The sequence below is a fragment of the Notechis scutatus genome, chromosome 1 (assembly GCF_049901735.1).
Source record: "Notechis scutatus isolate UNSWTSFEM ecotype Mainland chromosome 1, rNotScu1.2, whole genome shotgun sequence".
Classification (NCBI taxonomy): Eukaryota; Metazoa; Chordata; class Lepidosauria; order Squamata; family Elapidae; genus Notechis; species Notechis scutatus.
The window spans coordinates 130646145-130651515 of NC_142009.1; positions in this window are offsets into that span (position 1 = coordinate 130646145).

The window sequence follows — 5371 nt, forward strand, 5'->3', positions numbered from 1 at the left end:
CATCCTGATCATAACACATTGAGTTGCAAGTGAGTCCAAATATTTATTTACTTATTTAAAAGATTTGAATAGCTGCTTATCTTAAAGAACTCTGAGCGACTCACAACAGATATAAACATTTTAAAAATATTTTGATCAATAGCCAATCATGTATGCAATGATTTTTCCAAGCTTGGAGGTACATAAAGAATTCCTATTAAATTAGGAATAAAATAAGAATGAAATGTAAGTACTAGTTAAATTATACAGTATAACTAAAATTGTATAATCTGAGGGAACATTAACTTTTACTTGGAATGAAGCAAAGAGGACTAAATATGGTCTATTCACAATCAGCATATCTCACCTATAAAACCCTTGGCGTTCTTTTGTTTAGAACTCCAGCATGCCACAAGTGGCACGAAAGCAACCCTACTCAAAAAGGAGTGGGCGGGAGCTTTGTATGTCAATGTTTACATACAAAATCCACTTTGATCTTCTTGTTAAGGCATCAGGCTAGAAAGCAGGAGACCATGACTTCTAGTTCTGTCTTGAAAGCTGGCTGGGTGACTCTCTGGCCCATCACTCTCTCACAGTCCAACTCACCTCACAGGATTAGTGTGGTGGGGAAAATAGGAAGAATATGTGTTGAATGAGTTACATCATGGAGGGCCAGGTGGATTCAGTTTGGAAACAGAAGCCCAGATGGCATCGATAAAAGAAGACAAATTAATTGACTGCAGACACCTGATTGAAGCTCCGCCTCTTTTAATGGGCATTAGGAATAGAAGGGGGCTGAGCTGGAATCTCACAATTAGATCTACCATTTTATCTCACAATTAGATCTACCATTTTATTGATTTATTTCTCCACTTACATGACTATCCATCTCAAAATCTTAAGGTTACTAAATATTTTAAAATAGCATGAAACATTTAAAAAAAGGGAACACACATAAACTTCACTAGGGTAAAACCAGACTCGCTGACAAATCAACATAAGCTTTGTATGGACTCAACCGTATTGTCTAATACCCAGACCAGTGATGTTTTGTCTTTTTGGAAATCCCTCCCCCTCCCCCCCCCCCAAGATAAAGGGGCAGCAGAAGGAAGATTTCTAGACTAAAATAAGCAGCAACATGGTATGGGGCTGGATTATTTGAAGGACCGCCTCTCTCCAGGGACATCTACCCATCCAGTCAGGTTCAGCAAAAGTCTTGGGGTGGGTACAACTGGAGAGTGTCATCTGGTGAGATCCAGAAGGATGGTCTTCTCTGCTGATAGATCCACCCCTAGAACATCTATCTATAGAACAACCTTCCCTCTGATCTTGCTGGCCTTCCAGAAGAACTTGAAGACCTGTCTGTGATGGCTCCCTTGGGTGCCGGCTCAGACAATGAGGAAGGGGTGATTCTGGAGACATTTGAGAGGGACTATGGGGAGCATCAGGGGACATGGAAAGCTCTATGACAGACTCGGAGGCTTGAGGCAAAACAGTCCTGGGAACATCAGGGGAATCCAGGAGAGACCGGCCAGACAAACAGCTGGTTGTGCACAGGGGTGGAATCCGACAGGGTTAACTACCAGTTCAGTCATTTAGGAGGTTTGGTGATTTACAATGTGCTTCCCTGCACGCTGCTGGCACGCGCCTGTAAATCATCATCAGCATGCTGCGTGCAGAGAAGCAGCCTTTCAAAAAGCCCTTTTTTCCTGCTTTTTTAACTGCAGCTGTGCCTCGCATGGCAGCTGAAGTTGAAAAAAATCAGGAAATAAAGGTCAGGTAAGAGCCCGGGTGGGCAGGTGGGCAAAAACATCAGCAGACATAGAAACTATTCTATGTCTGCTGCTCTTCAGAGCTACCGGTTCTACAGAGGTGGACAGAACCGGTAGAAACCCACCTCTGGTTGTGCAGTCTGGAGAAGGGGAGCACCTGCAGCCAGTCAGCACAGACGACCAGCAGTTGCAAGGTCTGGAGAAGAGGCAGAGCTGCAGCTAGTAAGCAAAGATGTCGTAACCCCAGGACCACACAGGTCATTAAGCTGGAAGAGGTGGGAGTTCCAGGTAAGTAGCATAGAGGGTATGCAAATGCTGGAGGCTGGGGTTGCCATAGGCAGGCACTAAAGAGTGCAGCTGGTTGAGATAGGTGCTGGGGAGCACAAGTAGGCCTTGAGGAGCCCATGGGTTGTCTGGCAAGGTGCTGTTGGGAAGTGCCTGTGGGCCAGCAAGAGCTGACGGCAGGTGCTGAGGAGTGCAAACAGGCAGAGAATGCTGTGGAATATGAGATGCCTGTGGTTTCATATTCTGTAGTGGAGGTCCTTGAAAGAAAAAGTGGGGAGGGGCAACTTGGAGTGTCTTGTGATATCCCTGCTGGGTTGCCCGTTGGCTTTGCTTGTGGGAAGCTGGCAAGGAAGGTTGCAAATGGTGATCGTGTGACTGTAGTTCACTGCACATTATAATCCTGAGCCAGGCACCTGGGTTGCAATCATTGACCATGGAGATGCTGCGATGCTTGCAACTTTGCTGTGCCATCACAAGTCCTCCTTGTTCGCCTGCTTCGTAATTTTGAGCAATAGTTGAACTGTTCAAAATTCTATTGATTGTCCTTGTTTAACCACCATTGAGACCAACCAGCAACTCCATCCTGTGATATACCGGTAGTCATTAAGCAAGATCTGTGACTGGTAAGGGGTGGGGTGTCACAATCTCACTTCTGCTAGGGCCACTAAAACCATTGATCATGGTTGTTGTGATTTTTACTGCCAATTTGTCAGTTGATTCTGCTTGCTGGAAGCTTGCTGTTAAGTGTGTAAATGGTGATCGTCTGCGGAATGCCACACCAATCATAAACACCCACCGGTTTTACATACCGTTTGAATCTCCACCACATGACTTCAAGGACGCTGCTCCGACAGTATGAGGACCAGTAGTAAAATTACTTTTTCAGCCCCATCATACCTTTGATGCTACATGCTACATAAGGCAGCTATTAAGTGAGGACTACTTGTATGATTCTTGAATGTACTCTCCTGGTGACTGCATTGTATAGTTTTTTTAAAAAATGTTTAAATTGTTTTTAACTTTGTATTGTTTGTAAACTTACTTTATGTTCTTGTTTGTTTTGGTACTGTTGATGGTTTAATTGTAAGCTACCCAGTCATGAAGGTGAGATGAGTGCTTATAGAAATGGAATACCAACCTATCTGCCACAATTAAAGCTAGATTTCTAAGTTTTTTCTCACGATTTGCACCCTCATCTGACCAGTTGTCTTGCTCAAGTTTTTAAAGTACTATGAAATGCTTATTATGAACTTGAGTTTTCTCAACACTAAGCTTATGTGATATTAGTTGAAATAAGAAGAGAGGCTAATACTTCACTCCTACCCTTTCCAATTCCTAAGAAAATAAAGGGAAGTGAGTAAAAAGAAGTGTTGTTTTGCAAATAATCCCTGCAATCTATCATAACTAATCTATTTAAGACTATTCAATTAATGGCGGTATTTCTTCTGCTCCCAGTTTGAAAATCCTCCCTCCTGGAAAACAAGCCCTGTCCTCAGCAGAAGAGGAACTAGGAGGGCGGGCAACCATGCATGAAAACATCTGTTGTAAATTCTGTACTATCCCTTCTCGGGGAGATCAAGCAAACGACTTTTGGCCTTTTAAGTTCAAGGAGAGACCCATCAACAGAAGTACACTCTGATTGATGAAGGGGATATGAAAGAGGCCTGGTTGTGAGAGGTCATTAATAATCTTAAGAGAACCAGTTCACCATCAAAGTCAAATTGCAAGGCATGTTACAAGAGCAGATTGCTTCAACCTACTTGCAGTCTAGTTCTACTCTTATTTAATAATATTTAATTTTAATTTAATTTTCCTTATAAAATCTGCCTATTGTTCAGTTAGCTATGCGTCACAGGTTTCTAATTTCACTTTCTAAACATTTACTCAATATTTATATAACTAAGTGAAACTAGAAAACGTGTCCCCATCAGTTTCTCAGACCCTTGAGAAACATGCTGAACTATTCAGAACAAAATGGCTGTTTGCTATTGCAGGGATACGGCATTTCAGCGTGTATTTTTTTCATTCCTTTCAGAACAAAATCAAGGGAATCTATCAAATCTTGACAAATTGTCTCATAAAGAGGTATATAACTTATTTTTAAACGCTCTGTGATGAAATTATATATTATATTGCCATAAAGTCTATGGCATGCGATGATCTGTTTTGTGCAAGGACCAGAGTACAGCAACCTTGTCTTACAATCCTGGAGAATCAATACATATTTAATTTAGAAATGCTGGCTTATTAAAGCCACAACATATCCAAGACAGAACTTTATAGTATCTTGCACCAAAAGATGGATTATGGTTTTAAAAAGGACATGCATTCATGCAGTGATAGGCTGAAACATTTCTCAAATTGATTATTGTTCTTATGAAATAAATACATTTTGATGCAAATATTTTATACATTTACATTACAAGTACAAACTTTGAATCTCCTTGGGCAGGTCAACAAAAAATCTCCATTATAAGAGCTTAAACATGTGCACTGAAGGCAGATGGGTGAAAAGTGACCTAGTTTTCTGGAATGTTGTAAAGCAGCTCAAATACAGCACCAAATCTTGTCTTGCCTTTCCCAACTACATAGAAGACATAATAGACATATGTTCCAACTCTACAGGCTATAATAATTGATTATTATAAGAATAGATGCTATCTTCCTATGTAGATTGCTTCCTGTCAGAAGGGAACACTGTGAACTTTGGAGGAAAAAGGATGTAAGTACAGTAAATAAGTTATAAAACACACCCAGTGTGTTTTAAAATTCTGGACTTGGACCTGGTTGATTTAAATTCAAATCTATCCTGTTACAGAAAATCATAGTGTGATTGGAAGTAAATCAGCGCCCATTTACCTCACTAAGTAGAGTTTTTTCAGGGTGGGGATAAAAAGTAGCAATGTCCATGTTAACTCACTTTAAACTCCTTGATAAATTGTGGAATATGGATGTAAAAAATGAAACCATAAGTAGCAAACATGTTTATTGTGCCAGCATTGTATACTAGGTATGCCAGCACCAATAATCATTTATATAAATAACAAAGTAATCTGCTCCAAAACACCTGAATATACTGTGAACATTGGTCTTACATTCAGAGTTTGTACCAGATTGGGTAAGATTATGATGATTTAATAATTTGGTTTTGTATTGTACTTCCTGTATTTTTAAGACTTTCCAATTTGCTGTTTTACATAACTAATATGATGCAAAATTCAACTCTTGGACACAGATTGGGAACAACAACATAGGGTACATAAGCATTTACATTCTTCACCATTTAAGCAAAATATTTGTCTCATTTATTCTAAAGCATATGGAGACAACAAATA